At 38.4% G+C, this 23,411-nt stretch overlaps 1 long non-coding RNA gene across 1 annotated transcript in view; it reads right to left on the reverse strand.

Moving 5' to 3' along the window:
- Nucleotides 1-23,039, reverse strand: part of LOC132659904 (uncharacterized) — a 29,710-nt gene extending 6,671 nt beyond the window's left edge. Inside the window, exons 1-2 of the long non-coding RNA XR_009600925.1 lie at nucleotides 22,948-23,039; nucleotides 1,623-22,751 (exon numbers count right to left, since the gene is read on the reverse strand). This is a non-coding gene — a long non-coding RNA (uncharacterized LOC132659904). The remainder of the gene's footprint in view (nucleotides 1-1,622; nucleotides 22,752-22,947) is intronic.
- Nucleotides 23,040-23,411: the final 372 nt, after the last annotated feature.

Consider the following 23,411-nt stretch of genomic DNA (forward strand, 5'->3'; position numbering starts at 1 on the left):
AGTTGGATGAAGCACTTCCAAAAGTGCAACTCATGTCTTTAAAAAAAATTAAACATTATAAAGTAGGAGAAGCCAAACAGAACTTGCGGTTGGTGCCTGTAATACATTAAACATCTGCAGTTTTGTCTCTCCACTGGGATGTGGGGTTGTGCTGAAGTCACATCCTGATAACATCTGCACATTACTGATAGCTTTTGCTTTATCCTTTATGGTCCGCTGATGAGAGATTCTTCAACATCCCTTCAGTCATCAAGACCCCAGTTGAATTTCTTTGCTTGTGACAGCCTTAAAGGTGGTCTCATTTACATTTGAGAAAATGTCACAATATAGGAAGATATTTTCAGTTTGATGTTTCATCCCTTCCTTTTTTTATCCGGATGCTAGTTTTAGCTTTTCAAATGAATGTTGATCTCAAAATAGATTTTCCATGAAATACATTTTGTCTGAATTTTGAAACACCATGTCTACAGCAGAAGATTTTTTTTTTCCTCGGAAAGTTTTCAACAAGGAATGGCACCCCTCCTTCTACTTGTACTGCAACAACATCTAAGACTGCATTGGAACACAGAATGTACAACTATTTTAAAGGTCAAGTATTGACAGGATCTGAGCTGCTTTTACTTTGCTAATGACCCCAACTACATTGGAGCTGAGTAAATAGACGATAAACAATGGCATCAACATATATAGAAAAAAGTGTTTATTTTACATTTCCAAGACAATTGGTAAGTCCCTCCCCTGCCCAAGAGAGGTTGGAAGTTCTAGAAGTTTTAAAAGATAGAACCGTGAAAAGCAATATATTGTATTTTTGTAAATAATCTTAGCATATCTGAAAGGATTATTTATATTGCTGAATCTATCTTTATAGATTCAGCAAGCCGGTGATTAACAGCAACATATAAAAACTTTAAAAGCCCCATTACCCAATACATTTCAAAATGATTTTTGATTTTGAGTTTTAATTTTCTAGATCAAAATTTTTCTTTGGCTACCAGGAATTCATAGAGTTGACCAAGTTGTTTAACTGACATCCTTTTTAAGAATTGAGTCATTAAACAACTCTTTTTTAATTTCAAAATATTTGGAGATTTTTTAATGTCTCACTGCTTTCTAATGTAATTCTATTGTGGTTAGAGAATATATACTCTTTAAAAATATCCTTTGGTCTATCCTATTATCCACCTTGGAGAACTTTCAGTATAAACTTGAATGTATGTTTTATAGTCTTGGGCGGGTGTTCTATAAATACTATTTTGTCCAAGAATCTTGATAGTACAGTTCAAATTCTTCATATTCTTGTTGATGACTTTGTCTATATGTTCTATAAATCATTGAAAGTGGAATATTAAAAATGCTCAATTATGATTGCAGATTTGACTATATCTTTGTTTTACAAATTTTGAGCCTCTTTATTAGGTGAATGCACATTTAAAATATGTCTTCCTGATGAATTGACCCTTTTATCATTATGAAATGCCCTCTTTATTTCTGACAGTACCCTTTGTCTGAGGCCTACTTTGTCTGATATTAATATAACCACACAGCTAGGAAACACAGATTTTATTTCTAAGTGTCTGGCTACATTTGCGGGTCAGATATTTAGAAAGAGTGCATCAGCTTACCTGTCATCTTGTATTCCCATAAAGATCAACCACAGGGGAGAGTTTACCGTTTATTCTGGGTAAGCCACAGCCTTCCGAAACTCGAGCAGTGAGGGAAGGAGACATTAACCCATGTGAGAAATGAGTGAGGATGTAATATGAAATAAAGCAGAATATAATCTTATTACTTAGAAAAACCATATCTGTAATTTTTAAGTTATTGTAATATTTCCTGGAATCTTGAACTCAGTTATGAGCTGTTGTGGGTTGAATAGAATCCCCCCAAAATTCACATCCAGCCAGAACCTCAGAATGTGACGTTATTTGACAATATGTGTTCATATATGTTTTTTGTTGTTGGAATTTACCAAAAATACAATACTATCTGATTTTTCCCCACTCCCTTAGATAACACTCTTTTTGTTTCTGAACTCACACAGGGAAATATTTTTATGGATTCTTAAAAAAGACTACTATGCAATGTGTACATACTCTTATAATAATTCCACTTCAAGTTTGGCCAAAGAAATGTATTAAATGTATTACTTTAAATATTAAGTATCTTTGATAGACACAGGGGATAAAGCATAAAGTTATAGTATTAGCGAAAATATTAATAAATGCAAACCGGTTCTAATTTTGTAGGGGAAAGTCATGATTGGAGTATTTACCAATTGCTGTAGAATAAATACTCCCATCATGAGTTTCAAGTTACCATCTTAATGCCACTAAACACAGTTGGGAAGAGATATGGAGTAATATATAATTTACCTTATTTGAACCACACAGATATATGTGACCTCAAATGCATAGATAACTAAGGTAAAATGAGTATGAAGTGAATAGTTTTGTGTTTATTACTTTTATTTTTGTATAAATTATTTAATTCTAAGTTTACATAATTCCATGTTTAATTATGATTGCATGTAAAAACTAACCCACAAAAATCCTGAAACCTTAGCAGTTGGCTCTTACAAGCCAGTACAATCTGGCTGCAGGACAGCACTGTTTACCACTTACCTAGTTTTGCTTATCATTCATCTAGTTGATACAGTGGTTTTCTGCCAATCCTTTCTGGTTTTCCTTTTTCTTTTTTTTTTTCTCCTCCTATGAAACCATCTCACATACAGTTTTCAGACTACATGAGGATGCTTAACTCCTGCTCAAACACTGAGAACCACAGAATAAAGTCTGAACTTCAGACAGTCTACCATTCAGGAATCTTGATTTGGACCTTGTAAATATTTTTCACCACTCAGCTTCATGTTATAATTTACCCTGCGTGCAAGCTAAGCCACTTCGTTTGTGTCTGACTCTTTGAGACCCTATGGACTGTAGCCTGCCAGCCTCCTCTGTCCATGGGCTTCTCCAGGCAGAATACTGGAGTGTGTTGCCATCGTCTTGTCCAGGAGATCTTCTCAGCCCAGGGATCAACCCCAAGACCCTTACATCTCCTGCACGGGCAGATAAATTCTTTACCTCTAGTGCCACCTCAGTTCAGTTCAGCCGCTCAGTTGTGTCCGACTCTGCAAGCCCATGGACTGTAGCACGCCAGGCCTCCCTGTCCATCACCAACTCCCGGAGTTCACCCAAACTCATGTCCATTGAGTCTGTGACGCCATCCAGCCATCTCATCCTCTGTTGTCCCCTTCTCCTCCTACTTTCAATCTTTCCCAGCATCAGGGTCTTTTCAGATGAGTCAGTTCTTTGCATCGGGTGGCGTAAGTGTTAGAGCTTCAGTTTCAGCATCAGTCCTTCCAATGAATATTCAGGACTGATTTCCTTTAGGATGGAAATCCTTGCTGTCCAAGGGATTCTCAAGGGTCTTCTCCAACACCACAGTTCAAAAGCATCAATTCTTCGGTGCTCAGCTTTCTTTATAGTCCAACTCTCACATCCATACATGACTACTGGAAAAACCATAGCTTTGACTAGACGGACCTTTGTTGGCAAAGTAAAGTCTCTGCTTTTTAATAAGCTGTCTAGGTTGGTCATAATTTTTCTTCCAAGGAGCATGCATCTTTTAATTTCACCTGGGGAGCCCATATTTAATGTATAGGTGCCGCAGAACTGAAGGGTACTTGGAGGAAAGAGGCAAGAATAAGATGTGAAGGTTAGGTAGAAAGCTTCCAGGACAAGAAACTTGAACTTCATTCTGCAGGAAATTTTAAAAGCATTCCTCCAAATCAAACAATTGAATAGTTATGGATTTGCACCATATAATAAATACCAAACTTATTGTAGCAAGAGTATTTAAATTACTGTGTATGTCTTCCAGGGCAATGCTGTTCAGCCTTTACTACCTACTTATTCTTCATACACACCCGACTTATCTTTTCCCATGTTTCTCATTGACTCCACTGATTGATGACTTCATGCATCTCACAGAGCACTGTATGGACCCTGGCACAAGTAATTAGTTTAACAAGTACCATCAGGGGCATCAGAGTGTGATTCCCCTCCCATTACCATATGGATACCACATGCAGTTAGCTGTCTTTAGATGAAATGGGAGCTTAGCCATATTGTTTCTGAAAAAAAGCTAGGAAAAGAGAAACGGATTATCACTAGTTACTGTCACTAGTATTACAATGAGAACTCTGTTCACTGAGAATACATCTCCCACGTTACTAGATGAGCCCATGGCAGAAACTAGAATTAAAAAGTGGAATCCTTTCTACTAAGCCTATCCAAGACTATTTTAATTCATCTATTAATAATACTTCATCAAGAATAAAACATTGGAAACAGATATAAAACTAGATAGGCTGTTGGGCCAACAGCAATAAGTTGGAACTCTTTCAGGGAAACTGGGATGTATTGTTACCCTACTACTGAGCTTTACTCCAGTGGCCAAATAAATTGATTTGAATTCCCAAATTACACATTGTTTTCAGACTATGTGTGGGCACACATTTTATTAATGTGTGATATTGCTGGCAATTTTTAGATTGTAATTTTCTGTTCCAAATTCCGAGATGTCCTTTTTGTATCTTTATATTTTTGCCTGTAATGAGAGAGGCTTGCCAACATTCACCACAGTCTTTACTACACGTTCAAAAACTGTGTTCATTTTTAAACATGCTAAAGAATACTGGAGAAGGTATATATTTTGGAGGGAAGATTTCAGCTTTGAGCATATCAAAATTGAGGTGTCTAGTAGACACGTGTGGAAATTTAAGTAAGAGACTGGGTACGTGAACCTGGAGTTCAGGAGAGGGCTCTGTGCTAAAATGTAGATTTGGCCATCAGTTAATAAGATTTTTTGAAAGCATGGGTGTAAGTAGCATGTTTGCAGGGAGAATGAGTAGAGTGAAAGGGCTCGAGTGTAGCACACTGAGAAACAACATATATTTATATACCTATCTAAAGGGCCTGGTACTGCACAATTCATTTTTAGCTTGGCATAAACACTTCTTGAGTTATGTGCTGAGGCTGCAGTAACCATCAACCTCAGAACTGCTCTCTCTAGGCGGGCCCAGCAGTCATATTTTCCCATGTAATCCCACTTCTGGCCAAGAAGGCTAAGCCAAGTCTTATGGCTGGGCATTCACTTTGAGCCAGTTGAATCACACATGATGCAGAAATATAACTGGATTATGATATCTAAACTCCAGGATGGTAGAGCAGCCATATTCTTTATCAAGTGAGTATGGGCAACATGAAAACCAAGAAACATGGAAACTGACCACTTTCTGGGTTTCCTAGTATAGACATTTCTGTTCTTGATTCAGCCCTTAATTTACGCTGCAACTGTTAATCAAGTTCTTCCATGTGCCAACAGTACTCATGGCCACAGTGATACAGGAATAAGTTCCATCGCCTCTTGGAGCATCCCTTGCTATATTCCCTTTCTTAGAATCCTGTATCTCCTTCAGATAAATCTGTTGATTCAACACTAGCTCTGGCGGGCTTTATCGATAAAAACCAAGAACCCTGAGCCTGTATATGTCTAATATTCATGTCCTCCACAGAATAAACCATGGTAATCTTAATCCATTATCTCTCATTGATGCTCAATGAATGTTTCTGCAACTAATATCTAATTAATCAGTAAATCAGTTGCTATGTAGTTTCAATAATCCTATAATTCCCGCTGTGACTCTAGTGTCACCTTCTAGGAGTAAAGAATCTTGTAGCAAAAATGCTGCTTCTCTCAAACATTCTAGCATGTGTCTAAACTACTTTAATCAGAGCATTCTAGCTTGTTTACTTCAGGAAGAAGAAAATCCTGTAAGCAGAGAAGTTCTGAGAAGCAGATGGACATCAAACTTATTTGCATGTTTCCAAGTAGCATTTCAAGCATGTTGCCCTACTTAAATTACTATGAGAAAGCCAAATCCTTTTCTCACCATATTAGTTTATTGTTAGCCATCTTTAAGGATAGCTTTATGCCACTTATTTTTATCTCACTTATTGAATGGTTACATCAGCTGGAAACATGTTATCCTGGGAACAGTTAAATCATAGGTGATTATGATGTCTAGTCACCCCTTTACTGTTGCAAAACATTTCCTCTAACCCAAAGTCCTGAGGCAAAGAGTGGCATGAACACAAAACACACAGAAGAAGCCATGAAGTGTAGCTCTTACTTAGCACTGGACAACGAAAATTTCCATGAGCATTGATGGAATGAAATTAGAACCCTGGTACTATCAGCCTCCATAACTTTTGGAAGTTTAGTAAAATCCCCTAACCTCGATCCTCAAACTCATCTCCTAGGGTTGCTATGAGGATTCAGTAGTGTAATCCAAGTAGTTTATTTAGCCCACTACTTTGTTCAAACAAACAAACAAAAAAAATGTTAGCTATTATTACATTTATTGCTATGAAATTTGTTTGCACTAAGATTTAAAAGTAAAGATGAGAGCAGGAAATGATGTAAGAAGGTAGCTCTTCAAGGATCCTGGTAACCATAGGCCCCATGCCATTCTTCAGTGCACAACACCCTCAGACTCCACACATGAAAAGCTGCCTCCCAACTGTGCATTCAGGTTTCAAAGAGTAAGCTAAAGATGTCTGTTGTCTCTTCTACACAAAATCTGTAGTGTGACACTCTGTTCTTCAAACATAATCACATCACTGATTAAGCATCTATAGATTATATTCTTTGAAACCTATGTTCTAACAGTGGAATTGAACTGGACTGAATTCTGCCTTCAGTCTGGCAAGGAGAAGGTGAGTGAATTTGTGAAGATTTCAGTGTTGTCTTCGAGGTTCTCAACCTTCCATTTATGTTCCTCTTTCCTTGTCTCAATGGTAATTCCACCCACATATGCAGAAGCATTGATTTTTCGAAGTTTCTTTCTACTCTCTTTCCCCCTACACATGCTCATCAAAAAGGAAGAGATCTAATGTCTGCCATTTATAGATGCTAACTGATTGATTGACTGATGACACTTGAGTGTGAATGAGTTTCTGTAAATGCCTAACCATAGTCAGGCCTGTGTATTTTAAGCCTTTTGTCTCTAATTATGGAATGAAAGATTGTAACCCATTAAAGTAATTTCAAGCATCTGTAAAATGAAAGGCAAGAATGCTTCTACAAGGTAAGGCCTGCACTAAAGGTAAATTTGCTTGACTCCTTTTAGCATAATTGTACATATGCTCAGAAGGGACATGAGACCTCCCTTTGAAATGGCCTCTTACTACCTTAAAGGTAATGAATTAGACATAGTCTGTTAGAGGCCTGTCCCTGGGTGCCTGATTGCTCTCTTTCCTGACTTCTCTGTAGGCCTGGAGCCATCCTTCCCAGGACAAGTGTGTTTGTTGGAATCTCTTCTACAGAGGCTTCACTCAATCCCAGATCAGACCAGACAATGAAAGCAGAGGGCAAGCCCACTAGAGCACAGTAGGTGTCAGAAGGCAGACTATGGTGTGAGCTAAGAATAACAATCAGCATCATGATTGTACTTGAAAGATGCTGAGCAGAGATTCTAGTTCTCTGGATTAATAAGATGCTCAAGAAGCCTAGAGCAGACAAACAGAAATTCAAGTCATCAGCAGAAGAAAGTGGAGTCAAAAATATTTCAGATCAAGGTCTCAGGCAAAGCTGTGGTCTTTGGGAAGAACATGACAGAATGAAAATGCTGGGTTGGGAACCAAAACTGGATAAGTAACCAAGATTCCAGTCCCTGGAAACCAGGGACTGAGGCCAAAGGGTCCCAAGCTCTGTGCTTTAGAGACTCCCTGGGCTCTTGCCACCATCCTCCTTGCCACGCAGTGAGGAGGGCACTGTGCTAAGACGGCATGTCCACCTGGATCCTGAGCCCAGCCCTCTGTACTTGGCTCTAATGGCCATGAACTTCCTTCTGAACTTGGCCTGAGGAGGCTCCTTCCTGGTCCATTCTTTCAGTGGTTGACAGACCACCTATGTGGGTACTGTTGGGCCTGAGCTATGGATATGAAGTGGCTGTTGAGGGGAAAGGGAAAACAGACAGAGCTTGAATGTGGATGTGTGACTATGACATCCAGCCACGGGCACACAAGACCTTTCAAAGTGCTGAATAAAGCTGGGCTGGGAAGAGACGAGGGACAGCCAAGGGGCTTCCATTTGTGTTCTTAGCCTGGTGCTCCTTAAACTGTGTGAGCAAGAAGATAAAAAAAAAAAAGAAAAGAAAAGAAAACTTGACCCCAAAGCCTTCCAGGTAATAATTAAGAGGTTACAGGTCACAAAGTTAGTAGACTCCAAAGGTAAAGAATTAATCAATCATTTCATTACTCTTCCTTTCATACTTGAAGGCTAAATCCCCTACTCACCCCCCTTTCTTTTCTAATTATAGTCCTTTCTCAGAAGACTAACCAGAATTCTCAAATGTATAGGGTTTTGCTTGTTTAATTAGTGCTTAATGTTTCTGAACAATTCCAATTTGGGAATTACAAAATCAAATATCTTAGAGCCCAGGAGTGGGAAGAGGCTGTAGTAGCTTCAGGGTACAGGTAGACTGTAGCAGCTTCAGTGGTGCACTGACACTCACAGAGAAGAAAAAAAAAAGTGAACAGGAAGAATTTAGGTACACTGCCTTAAGTAAGTAAGTGTTAGTCGCTCAGTCATGCCCGACTCTTTGCAACCCCATGGACTGCAGCCCACAGGCTCCTCTGTCCATGAGATTTTTCCAGGCAAGGATGATAGAGTGGGTTGCCATTTCCTTCTCCAGGGGATCTTCCCAACCCAGGGATCAAACCCAGGTCTCCTGCACTGCAGACAGATTCTTTACTGACTGAGCTACAAGGGAAGCCCTTATCACCTCCAGATAAAACTTCTTCCCCTTCATGACTCCATGGAGCATATCCCTGTGCTCTTTTTGGTATTTCTGAAAATAAAGTTTCTGTCCAAAATGTATGTTATTAGAAAATACACTTTTATTAATTAGTATAACATATTATTTGTGTTCGTAGTTTGCTGTGCTTCTCATTAAGTCCACTAGAAGAAGAATCTGTGCTTAATAAGAATATTGTTCATAATTTTATCTCTGTGAGATACTTTGCTACATATATCCTAGAATTAGTCTGCTTAAAACACAGGCACGCATGCATGTGCGCGCACACACACACACACACACACACACACACACACACACTGCTTTGCTTTGATATGAATGGTCTTTCCCACAGATACATGAACATTTTGGAATCACACAAGACATGTTTGATACACAACATTAGTAACTTAGAAAGCTGATTTTTAAAGAAAATACAGAGAGTACAATTCTTAAATAACGAAGACCAAAATTCAAACAACCAAATCAGAATGGATACAACAAAATTAGTGTTGCCAGTTTCAAATTCGTTACTTTAAGAAGACAAACATTTATTGCACTACCCAGAATATTTTTGGAAGTCCTCTTTGGAGAATTTTTAGGTACCATTGGTCCAAATCTTTTGAAATATTCTTAGTGATGTTGAATCTTCATCAATTGAGGTCAAATTGTATTTTTAGAGAGAGCAAAAAGCCAATCAAAGCCAAGTCTACTGCATAAGGTAAGTGATCAAGCTGAGTCGTTCCACTTCTGATCAGAATCAAAGCCGCTTGCAAACTCCACAGTGGTGTGTTTATGTGGTTTTATGAAGTTTTTACTGGCATTGAATACAATTTTAGATGAAAGCTATAAATTTGTTCTGAGTATCATTAGAATGTGTAACTACTTCCTAAGATAATGATTTTGAACAAAAATTAAATTTGGGCATATAGCTTTTAATATACTTGTTTCATTTTAAAGTAGAAGGAATAAATTACTTTTTATTCTCACACTATATATCAAAATGATTTCTAGGTGAATTTAAAATGTCCTCTTTAAATTAAACAATAAAAATTTAGAAGAAATTCCAGGTGATTAGCTAAACATCATAACAACAAAGTAGGAACCTTTAAGGAACATATTGATATTGGTACAATTGATGGTTTAAAAAAATACATCAGAAAAAAAAATTACACATAGAAGATTAAAAGACAACACATGGAAAAAAAGCGACAGTAAATTTATACATATTTGAAGTGAACAAAAAACTTAAATTGTTATACTCAGTAAAAGGAAAGAACCATTCTCTTAGCTTACGAAGTATAATTTGGCATGATGTTCCTCCAGGACAAATTGGTGCTATGTTCAGAATGTCTGAAACACATGTACACTCTTTGACACAGTAAGTTAACTTTTAAGAATGTATTTGAAAGAAATTTTGAATGTGCACAAAGACGTATTCAAGTAAGTTCTTCATAGTAGCAAAGGAGAAGAAAATCTGATGCCCAACTACAGAGGATTAAACCAGTCCGTCTTGATATTTCCATATAAGAGGATAATTAAAGCCAGGAAAATGTTTATAATATACAAGTTGTCAAGCAAGGACACCATTGCAGTCATTTTACTTCTTTAGACAGTCAATTAATCTATTTTCAAATACTTTTAATTCAGTTTAATGAAAAACAGACTTTTGGCATTGCCTGTATGTGTGCGCGTGCGTGCACGTGTGTGTGTGTGTGTGTGTGTGTGTGTGTGTGTGTGTGTGTCAAATTGTTACTTTTGAAACGCTCCTCTGCTGGTGATGTTGTAAGAGCTCTCCATTCTGGATAAAGCATTGTTTCTGCTCATGGACATTTTCTCACAGCAGCACTGCACAGTCTGTTCTGCCTAAGCCGTGAGGATACGTGGGAGCCTCCTTTGCCACCTGCACGGAACTGCCTGCTTTGGTGGGCACATTGCACTGATTTACTTTTTCCTCCTGAGAGCTGAGGTTTCTACTTTCTGAGACATTCAGAGTAGGTGATTTAAAGCTTGTGATTATCACTTCAGTATTGAGTCTGTTTTTAATGACAATTTAAATCACAGAGAACAACACTGCTCAATCTCCTGATATCCTTTCTATACCAGATGACCACTTAAACTCTATCTCCCTGCAGATCTTTGCACCTTTTCACATGTGTTTCTTTTTAGTTAAAGCTACGAATATGATTTGGATTATTCATTTATTTCAGTGTGTTAAAACTTGAGCTCCTTCATCATATTTCAGGTTTGTTTAATAGCTTATAGGGGTTAAAATACCATCAACGAAATAACCAACACTGCATTTGGTTACATAGCAGAGGGCACTTTCTCAGTCCTTGCAAAGAAAACCCCAAAATAAGATCTTTTAGAAGTGTTGGTATGTCCCAACTAGAACAAAGAAATTTTTTAATCTGAAAAGAGGCTATTGACAAAGGGATGATACTGAAAAACTGGGGATTTTTTTTATAGTCATATTAAAAAGTCATATTTGAAAAACTTATCACAAATGTTGATAAAATAAGTTTAATCATCAAATATATACTGTGGACTCAAGAGGAGGTAAAACATATGCTATATTTGATTTAGTTACTAAAGCCCCAGAAAATTAGAGAATTCATTTAGAATTGTATTAATATGAGTAATGTTCTAAGATATATGTATAATACAGTTGTATTTCTCATTTTGTGAAAGGTGATTTCAGAGGAGCAGTGTAGAAATGAGGCTTAAAACCATAGACATAACCACATGGTCAGACATAACTCACGTGGTCGTGCCAGAGGCTATCTGTCTCACCTTGGGTAAACTGTTCTATTTCCTCCCACATACCGAAGGCATAATAATGCATGTCTTGAAAGTTACAAGATAAGCCTTAAGACTTTGCAGAGTCCTCAGCTCATAATAAGCATTAAATAGACAGTAGTCGCCATTATCATAGCTAACACCAGTTTTGATGCTCATTAAATTTCATGCTATTCTCCTTTTCCGAATTGTCTCCTCACTTAGGTTGCATCTACAAGATCCATTTCTTTTTCTTTTTATTTATTTAAAGATTTTTTTATGTAGACCATTTTTAAAGTCTTGATTGAATTTCTTACAATATTGCTTCTTTTCATGTTTTGGTTTTTTAGGCATGTGGGATCTTAGCCCCCTAACCAGAGACTGAACTTGTGTCCCCTGCATTGGAAGGTGAAGTCTTCAAGGAAGTTTCTCCAAGATCCATTTCAATTTTAACTTTTTTCTAAGATTTCCTTGATTTTTCTGGCTTTTATTGATCTCTCTAAATATTCCGTGACTGATTCTTACCCCTTAACACAGATAAACTATAAACTCCTAGAGATCAGGAAAATGCCTCCTATTGTTTCAGAATTTCTTAAAGAATTTTACTTATCATCTCCATGTCCTAGTTATTTATTGTGATATAACAAACCCTGAAACTCAGTAGCTTAAAACAGCAACCATCTTATTATGTCTCATGATATTTGCGGGTCAGGAATTTGGTCAGGGGTTGGTCAGGAGGGTCTATTATTTTGAAAAGCATTGAGAAAGTAATTGGTGGTGGTCAGGGGCAGCTGGACTGCTAGGGAGGGTCCAAGATGTCTTTATTCGCATTCTGGTGCCTTGGTGAGGCTGTTGGGAAAATTGGGCTCAGCAGGTATGTTGGTGCCTACATGAGACACATGCATGTCCTTTACCCAGCAAGGTGGGCTCATAGTTATCGTTGGACTTCTTACATGTCAGCTGAGGCCACCAAATACATGGCCTTAAATAACTAAAAAGTCATGTAACATCTCCCACCATTATTGGTGGAAGCAGTCACAAGCCTACCAGGTTCATAAGGAAGAGACATTATATATCCCACCCTTTAATGGCAGGAATGTCAAACAGTTTGCAGCCATGATTTAAAACTGCCAAAAATGCCCCTGATATAAAGAGTACTTTGAGAGCAGAGACTATGTCCTGGTCATATTTACATCACCAACAATGTCTAATAGGTCAGGAGATATTCAATAACTAAAGGTTATTTATAAGCTATAAACGTCTTTTAAAATTTGATTATGAATATGCCTTTGTATTCTATATAAAGAGAAATCAAACTAATTATTGATGTTTTTCATATCAGAATGTAGCCTTCTTGAATTTTACTACCATGAAACCATGACCATATTGAAAATGTCCTTATTACTGTCACTTATCCCTTATTAACTCATGCCGCAATCTCCCTTCTTTCTCTCTTTCACCTGTGTGTGTAAGATCTGAAGTCAGAAATATGGTGTTTTCTACCAATAATACTGCAGAAGCCACTTCTTTTCTTCAGAGCCAAATTTCATCTTTTTATAATAACAATATTAACATTAATATTAAGTTAGGTAATATTTAAACTCTAAAACTCTGCAACTGTGGTTTACTCTTGTTATAATAACCACTGGAGAGTGGCATGGATCGGAAGAAACAGCACTCTTCTGGGAGCAATAGAACATGGAGTCTGGTTCCAGACCTGGCCCCTGTTGATGATGTAAACTACTAGAGAAATTACTATTCTCCAAAGTGCCCAAGATTGTAGTGAATTGCATGAGATAATAGATACGAAAAATCTTGATCAACTATAAAGAGTTGCGTGTCGTGATTGGGAAACAGTTCTCTGCCTTCCTAAAGGGATGGTGGAAAGTCCTACAGGATTTAAGATAGGATCTCTAGAACAAATAATTTCAAGATTTGTATGGAAATACAAAAAACCTCGAAGAGCCAAAGCAATCTTGAGAAAGAAGAATGGAACTGGAGGAATCAACTTGCCTGACTTCAGGCTCTACTACAAAGCCACAGTCATCAAGACAGTATGGTACTGGCACAAAGACAGACATATAGATCAATGGAACAAAATAGAAAGCCCAGAGATAAATCCACACACATATGGACACCTTATCTTTGACAAAGGAGGCAAGAATATACAATGGAGTAAAGACAATCTCTTTAACAAGTGGTGCTGGGAAAACTGGTCAACCACTTGTAAAAGAATGAAACTAGATCACTTTCTAACACCGCACACAAAAATAAACTCAAAATGGATTAAAGATCTAAATGTAAGATCAGAAACTATAAAACTCCTAGAGGAGAACATAGGCAAAACACTCTCAGACATAAACCACAGCAGGATCCTCTATGATCCACCTCCCAGAGTGCTGGAAATAAAAGCAAAAATAAACAAATGGGATCTAATTAAAATTAAAAGCTTCTGCACAACAAAGGAAAATATAAGCAAGGTGAAAAGACAGCCTTCTGAATGGGAGAAAATAATAGCAAATGAAGCAACTGACAAACAACTAATCTCAAAAATATACAAGCAACTTCTGCAGCTCAACTCCAGAAAAATAAACAACCCAATCAAAAATGGGCCAAAGAACTAAATAGACATTTCTCCAAAGAAGACATACGGATGGCTAACAAACACATGAAAAGATGCTCAACATCACTCATTATTAGAGAAATGCAAATCAAAACCACAATGAGGTACCACTTCACACCAGTCAGAATGGCTGCGATCCAAAAATCTGCAAGCAATAAATGCTGGCGAGGGTGTGGAGAAAAGGGAACCCTCCTACACTGTTGGTGGGAATGCAAACTAGTACAGCCACTATGGAGAACAGTGTGGAGATTCCTTAAAAATTGCAAATAGAACTACCTTATGACCCAGCAATCCCACTTCTGGGCATACACACCGAGGAAACCAGAATTGAAAGAGACACATGTACCCCAATGTTCATCGCAGCACTGTTTATAATAGCCAGGACATGGAAACAACCTAGATGTCCATCAGCAGATGAATGGATAAGAAAGCTGTGGTACATATACACAATGGAGTATTACTCAGCCGTTAAAAAGAATTCATTTGAATCAGTTCTGATGAGATGGATGAAACTGGAGCCGATTATACAGAGTGAAGTAAGCCAGAAAGAAAAACACCAATACAGTATACTAACACATATATATGGAATTTAGGAAGATGGCAATGACGACCCTGTATGCAAGACAGGAAAAGAGACACAGATGGGTATAACGGACTTTTGGACTCAGAGGGAGAGGGAGAGGGTGGGATGATTTGGGAGAATGACATTCTAACATGTATACTATCATGTGAATTGAATCGCCAGTCTATGTCTGACGCAGGATGCAGCATGCTTGGGGCTGGTGCATGGGGATGACCCAGAAAGATGTTATGGGGAGGGAGGTGGGAGGGGGGTTCATGTTTGGGAATGCATGTAAGAATTAAAGATTTTAAAATTTAAAAAAAAATAAAAATAAAAATAAAAGCAAAAAAAAAAAAAAAAGATAGGATCTGTCCTTGTACTAAACACAGCTTTGAATCACTTCTTTGAACGACATCTATGTTGGAGTAGCTCCAGCCCCAGAGCCTGCTACTGAGCCCAGCCCACACAAATATCACCCTCTTGCCTTACTTGGAGGCTGCATTTCTAATCATTGAAAACATGCATATCATCAGAGAAAGACACTGATAATTCAGCCGCTGGGCCAGTATAAAGAAGTTATTCATTTCTGGGTTCAACCTCAGGTCAAAAACACGAAACCTCAACTATTAAGCACAATGGTGACAGGCCCGGTAGTAATGACCCAAAGTGAATATATTGCTCATGAGAACCAAGGGTAAGAATACAGTGGCCTGAAAAAGGATGGCAAGTCAAGGTCAGGAACAACCAGGCCATAGTCCAGAGATGTATATGAAACAGAATGTTCAAGATGGAGTAGAGAACAGCAAAGGGGAGGTAACCATCAACAGGAAAGGCTATGGAAACACTTCACGGGTGACTGTATCTTCAGGGTTTGTTTCTTTTCTCCACCAGCTTCTTCTTTCCTTGATACTTTGCCTAAAATAGATAACTAATGAGAACATACTGTATAGCACAGGGAACTCTACCTAATGTACTGGATGGGAAAGAAGTCCAAAAAGGAGGAGATGTGTGTATATGTAAGGCTGATTCATTTTGCTATACAGGTGAAACTAACGCAACATTGTAAAGCAACAATACTCCAGTAAAAATATAATTTTTTTAAAAAGACATCTTTATCTCCATAGATCCTGTGAAGACATAGAAAGTGAAGAGAAAGTGTTAGTCACTCAGTTATGCCCAACTCGTTGTGACCCCATGGAATTGTAGCCTGCCAGTTAACTCTGTCCATGGAATTCTCCAGGCAAGAATCCTGGAGTGGTTTGCCATTCCCCTCTCCAGGAGTTTCTTCCTGGTCCAGGGATCGAACCTGGGTCTCCTGTATTGAAGGCAGGCTCTTTACTGTCTGAGCTGCCAGGGAAGCTTGGAAAAGGATACCTTCCTGCTGAAGAAGGCAGTTTGTTTTGGCCTCCCAGGCTTACAGCTGGAACTGGACTTACTTCTTGAAATCCAGCTCCTCAGTTAGCTTCAGCCTCAGTACTTTTTTAGACATCTTACACTCTAACATTCCCATTGGAAGGATGCTGAGTTCACTACGACTGTAGAATTTGTTTGAAGTTAGTACTTGTGTTCTCAGCAGAATTGTTCCCTAACTTATTTCTCTAATTTGCCTAGGTTTACCAGAAAGCATCAATAAGGAAATATGTAAAATGAATAGATTTATATCTAGTGTCTGGGTATAAATGGAACTGTTATGGTCTGGTTGTGTGGCTGTAATGCGTGGTAATGTATGAGAATGGAGGAAGAAATGGATGATTTCTGCGTTCTCTTGTCCTTAGAGGTAGCTAAGAAACACCCACCCAGATACAAAAGTCAAGAGAGGGTCACGCTCCACCTTACCTTTGTTGATGACACGTTTTTTCAGCCCAGTTCTTGGCCTGCTGCTGCTGAGGGCTCACACAGCTCGGGGTGTCTGGGAAATGCCTGTTTCATTAAGGCTGCTGAACCCTATCAGGTTACACTTCAGAAGTAGTGACCAGCTTACTTAAAACAAAGAAGCTTTGACCTTTCTCCCCTTCTGAAACTAAAAACAGATGAAGTTAAAGTGACTCATTTCCGGCTTTAAATATGCACTAAGAAACATTTTCTCAAGTAGTTTTGGGCCTGAGGGTTTTTGGTTTTTTCTTTTTTTTTGTTTTTTGGTTGTGTTTTTGCTTTCCTTTTATATTTTTACATAAATACTCCTTCCCTTCTTTCCAAGGTCAACGGGTCTATTACTTGTATTCATGGTGCAGCTGACTATCCTTTTTTTTCTTCTTCTTCTTCTAGATTTCTTACTTTCTTCATTTAAAAAAAAATCTGCGTTGTTTATAACCATGACCCTTGATCCTCCAAGTCTTAAAACAGCTTGGCTTTCAGCAGCTGAATCTGACAAGGTCAGCATTTTTCTGTTTATTCTGAGAATACTATTTACCCTCTGGGGTTTTTAAAAGCAATTCTGTAAAACATCACTTGGAAAAAGTTTGTAACATTCATAGAGACTTCTATAAAGTCAGTTCACAATAAAAGACAATTTCTTACTCTGATTTTTTAACTCTAGGACAGTCATCACAATTTGAGTATCTGGTGCGTAAGTAGCTGCTAACCAAAAATTTTAAATGAAATTATAACTATAAAATAATCTAAATGATCTAAATATTTATTTAATTTCAGTATGATGTGCTTCCAACTTGAATCAAAAACCAATCAGACAATTGTGTCTTCTCCTTCAGAAAATATTTCCCTGCAAAATTGCATAATACAATACATTAGTTATTTTAAGTCATGAATTAGGATATGGAGAGAAGGCAGACCTTTTCAGTAGTCAAGCTGCAGAACAAATCTACTTTTGATCAGTATGTAAGTTGTGAGTCAGCTGGGGATCATAACTTGTGTTTAAGGAGACAAAAGCTGTTTCTGAACTGGTGAAATTGAGAATGTTATTTGAAAAGAGACTAACGTATTTGTTAAAGGTTCAAAGATAATCCGCCAGGCCTGGATACAGTTCTCCATTGACTGGAGTGACTGCCAACGCCTCTGCTTCAGCGTGAACACCTCAGAGCCCAGCAGCCCTTGGGATCAAGCTGAAAACATTACTTTCTAGCCGGGCGGTTTCATCACAGAACATGCCTCCCCGACACATGGAATTCCCCTCTAATAGGATTGACGGTGAAGCCAAAGTATGTAATGTGTTCAAATCTTATTAAGAAAAAGTTCATTCACTAGACTGTGAGAAGAAAACATTTCAACTCTAGCAAATTTGCAGCTAGGTCAGAATGCACTAAATGAGCAAACAGACATCTTTTTGGTGGTGGATAAGGGTTGGATAGAGGGTGAGAGGAAACACCCACGCTGTTGGGAACACTGGGGTTTCTTCAGGAAGAGTAAGGATGCCTGAATCTCGGGCTCAGGAGAATCAGGTAGCAGGTGCCTGAGAGGATCAGCACCGCTAAGTCTGCATTTATTCCTTGAGCTCTAACTGTACATTAATTCGATAAGATGGTCTAATAAAATAATGCATTTTTCAAAATGCTTAGCTGGCATTTCAGGAGGGGCGGGCATTTTTATTATTTACCAAGGGATGCATCTGGAAAGAAGTGGTGAATGAAGGAAGCTGGCGCTGTAGGCTGCTCTGGCCTCCAGGGGTCACCCTTCCCTTTAATGACTGTACAGCAATAGTCTGAGACCCCACCCTGAGGGACCTGGGTCTTGTAGCAATTTCTTGTGGCCTCAAAACTCTGAGAAGCCCAGATGTTGCTTATATGTTTCAGAACGTGTGCAGGTTGTCACTTTTCCCCTCAGCCAGCCATCTGTCTCTGTCTGCTGCCACACCCTTCTGCTGACCACCTCTTCCTGCCAGAGCCTGCCCTCTCAAATGCTGTTTCTGCCCCCCTCAAGCCAAAGTGTGGACGTGGGCCTGTATCATTACTCCCTGCAGTCTGCAGCAGGCTGAGGAATTTCACAAAACTTTGCCGGAGGCTACAAATAGCAGAAAGAAACAGAAAAGAAATACAGGACAGGACACTAGATTTGTGTAACTCCTCTTCAAATGCGTACATCTCCCAGGGGTTCCCTGCTAAATGTCTCTCCCTTACACACACACACAAACGTCTTGCACTATGTTGCACTGGCCAGCATCCTCCTCTCTTGCCTGGAATCAAGACTCTCACACGTCCTGTGTGACTGTCACACACAGGAAAGTTTATTTTCCTAAGAGGAAATCTGATGTGATCTGAAAAGGAGGCAACTCTTTACGTTATCTATGCAGCTTCTTTCTCTAGTGTCTCAAACTTTCTCAGACTACAAGTCTTTGCCTTACCTTATTTTAATCAAGATGTGGAGGGGTGGACAGGGGAAAGCTGTGCAATTTAAAAGGCAAAGATGTTTCTGGATTCGAGGCCTTCATTTTTATACAGATACTGACATCCATCGAGATACGCTATTCTACTGGGGAGTCCATGGCTAAAAGAAAGTACCCAGTGTGACTTAAGGAGGGGATCTTGGGATCACTCAGAATAAAGGAAAATAGTCAATTACAGAGTCACAAGTATAAAAGGAGACGGCAAGAACTGGATTCTGAGACTGGCAGGTTAATCAGCTCAGACCTTAGGCTGTGTAAACTGAGGAGCTGTTAAAAGTTAGGAAAGATGATGACACTTCCAAAGCAAAAGCAAAGATGAGAGGAATCATATACGGAGAAGCAAGAGATGGAAAAGAAAATTGCAGAAATGATCCACTGCAAAACAGAAAGAGAGACACAGATGTAGAGGAAAAAAATGTATGGATACCAATGCGGGAAGGAGGCGGTGAGATGACTTGGGAGACTGGGATCGACATACATTCAATACTGGTACTATATACGAAATAGATAAGTAATGAGAATATACCGGATAGCTCAGGGAACCCTAGTCAGTGCTCTGTGGTGACCTAAATGAGAAGGAAATCCAAAACTCAGGGGCTATATGTATACAGATAGCTGGTTCACTTTGCTGTACAGTAGAAACTAATACATTATCAAACAACTATATTTCAATAAAAATTAATTTAAAAAAGAAAAAAAAAACTACCAAATGTAATACACTTTATTTCCTCAATGAAGTGAATTTCCCTGTTAAAGGCTAGAGATTGATTAGAAAAACCCAGAATGATTCACTCTGGGTTAGCCAAGGGCAAAGACCAGAGACACGAAATGAAAGTGTCACTGAGGACTGCCATTGCGCTTTCATTTGCCCTACTCTCTGGAGACTTGAACCAGGCGTTTGGGTACTAATGCAGGGTACTCATTTTGTGTCCCTGCAAACCAGTACAGTCTAAATGTTTGTTCACACTTATTCAGAGCAGGACCTCATGAGGGAAAGACAGAAGACTCCTGTTGGTGTCTGGGTATGGCAGCTTTTATCTCTGACCCAAACTTCAAGACTTGGCTCAGTAAATCAAAGACTTTTCTGAGGAGATATTTTGATGACCAGCTATTGTTACTTGACCAGCTCATTTCCACTCCAAGCTAGCCTTTCAAAGTATAGGTCCCAACAAGGTATATCACTTTCCTTGGAAATTTGCTAATAAATGTAATTCTTCCAACTTATTGATTGCCCAATGATGTCCTGGTGTCTCCTGCAGATGGAAGCCCTGGACACCATCTAGCTTGTCTAGCTGGTCTACCTCTCAACATGTCTTTGCCAGTTACTTGGGTTACTGGTGTCACTTACTTGGGTTACTGATGTCAGGACCACTGAACATATGTCCCTCATTCCCCACTTACCCACATGATAAAAACAGTGTGTTTCCAAACATAAGATCTCTTGTCACGAGGACTCCCTCTAAATGCTGTGAATAGAAATGGTGGGCCTAAGGGTATAAACAATAGTAGAGATGGAGGCCAAGATGTAGAAGATATATACCCAAAATGTTCCTACAGTCATCTGGAGTATGACACGTTGGATGAACTTTGGAGCCACTTCTTTGTGCTGCCGTCTAAAGAAAAGATTTAAGAATTCTGCCTGAAAAAAAATAAGGCTACATTCTAACTTATTTAGTAAAACAGTACTTTGGACTTCTCGACACTTCTGTTTCATTAGCATGTTTTGCGTGTAAACTTCTAACTGGTTTCTTTATACTCACTTTTAAAAATGAATATATTCTTCTGCATTAACATTTTATATAACATCATGGTCTAGACATGTACATGTACCGCTAAAATTAAATCATCAATAATCACTATCTAAAATGAATTACATTCCCAAAGCTCTGGCTAATGATTTATCTCTTCTTCATGAAACCGATCTCTATCAGATTGATTTATGTAGCAGCCAATCATGTTTCAGTAAACTGCAGCCTGCGCATGCATCTTTAAGTGATGATAAGCTGTGACTGTCCATTTATTTGTACAACACTAGCAACAAAAAAAAAGAAGGAAAAAAAAAAGTCCCAACCTCTTTCAAAATCTTCACACTATGACCAAATCCTCTAAGAAACGATAATGGCCAATCCTCTATCACATTTCAAAATAACTGATATACTAGGATCAAGCATATGCAAAAACATACACAAAAATGGGGAACCATTAAAAGAATGACATTTGATACAGGGAATTCTTTGCCTTTGCATGTTTACATTATTCGCTTTGATAGCAAGGTACCTTTTTGCACATTTACATTATTTGCTTTGATAGTAGATGCTTTTGTTAGTTGTTGAAGTGATTGACAACCTCATGCTGTTCTATTTAATTGCCTTTTCTGCAATGCAAGGTTCTATGTTTAGAAGACGCTGTTTCATAAATAAACCCAAAGTGTGTGTGTGTGTGTGTATACTACAGAGGTTTCATTTCTCAAGTCAATTCTGTAACTATTCAGCTACAGCTGTCGCCATATTTATCTGTATTTACATTAGGGTTCATTCTCATCCTTCATATTTTTTTGGCTTTTCTATGTTTAAGGAGATTAACAGATCTTCTTAAGAGAATGAGAGCCTTTTCTTACAACTCTTCAATACAGAGGGAAAGGTGGCGGTATTTGGACATATAATGTTTTAGCACAAATCATCTATTCTTTCAAGCCCCACACAATTATTCTGCATAAGACCACCTCTAAGAATTAAAACCTGTAAGGATTTTGCATTCTCCCTGAATTTATGTTCTAGCTTTTGGATTTGTTTTCTCAATAAATTCCAAATACTAATTTTTTCCAGTTAACAAAATATAATGTAGAAATATTACTGTAAGGGTTTTGTCACATGATGATTTCAAAAATAGTCTCCCATTGAGAGCTTGGTCAATCATGTGATATAAAAATACACAGCTCAATAGTAAGATCTTGAGTGATTTTTTTTTAACTTAGCTAAAAATTAAGTTCAAATAATTCTGAAAATTAAGTTATTATTATAATATCTTAGACTTATCTTCAAGAAATAGTTCAAGATGATTATTACTGCTTTTTTTTTTAAATTTAGTCACTCTTGGTTATTTGTCACAGGTCTAGATGATACTGAGCACATTTGATAACAAACTCTGCAGGCATTTTACAGGTCAACACACATGGTATCAATGCTGTGGTAACTTTCCCTCCAATACTCTGTTGTGAGCTAAAGTCACAGAGACAGTGATTTTAGAGGCAAAGAGGTAGAGAAATGAAGCAGACAAACTATTGTTTTCAACTGGTCTGAGACATAAAAAGTTGGAAAGACTATGATTGTTTCAATTGTTAAATGAGGCAGGGTGATGTAGAGAAAGTACTTAAATTTAAATCCTGACACTACCAACTCATTTGAGGAGGAAATGGCAACCCACTGTGGTATTCTTACCTGGAAAATACCATGGATAGAGGAGCCTGGCTACAGTCCATAGGGTCATAGTTGTGTAATTGTGTATATCTCTTAACCATTCTGAGTTGTTTCTTCATCTGTAAAATGGAAACGTATAATATCTACTTTCTAAGAAATAGCCATCATTGAATGACCTGGAAAGGAAGAAGCCAGAAGAATAAGTACACAGCTCTCAGTCCTCACTTTCTCAATCTCCTCTCTCATTGGCTAAACCCAATGTGAATCCACGACTTCCCTGGCTCAGACAGTAAAGAATCGTCTGCAGTGCAGAAGATCTGGGTTTGATCCTTTGGTTGGAAACATCCCCTGGAGAAGGCAATGGCAACTCACTTCAGTATTCTTGCCTGGAGAATCCCATGGACAGAGGAGCCTGGTAGGCTACAACCCATAGAGTTGCAAAGAGTCGGACACGAATGAGCAACTAACACTTTCACTTTAACTTTTTTCAGCAGGATTTTCAGAATCCAGAGGGCAGGAGTTCACTGATGCAATTCACAGGGAAAGCCTCCACGGCAGAGGCAGGATAGAGAGTGGTGAAGACTAGATAATGAGAGATAAGGAAAATGTCAATGTACATATGAAAGAAAGCAATAAGGTCCTAAAATAGAGAACCCAGAAAGAAACAGATTTTGATAATAATGTCAGAGCAAGACTACGGAGGAGGAGGTAACACATAGATGGTGTTCTAAAGAATGAGGAGTCAAACACATAAAGAGATAAGCAGAGAGAATTCCAGGCAAAAAGAATAGTATTGGCAATGGTCCTAGTGTAGGAAAGAGCTCTCTGTACTATGC

This window comes from Ovis aries, chromosome 5, assembly GCF_016772045.2.
Source record: "Ovis aries strain OAR_USU_Benz2616 breed Rambouillet chromosome 5, ARS-UI_Ramb_v3.0, whole genome shotgun sequence".
Lineage (NCBI taxonomy): Eukaryota > Metazoa > Chordata > Mammalia > Artiodactyla > Bovidae > Ovis > Ovis aries.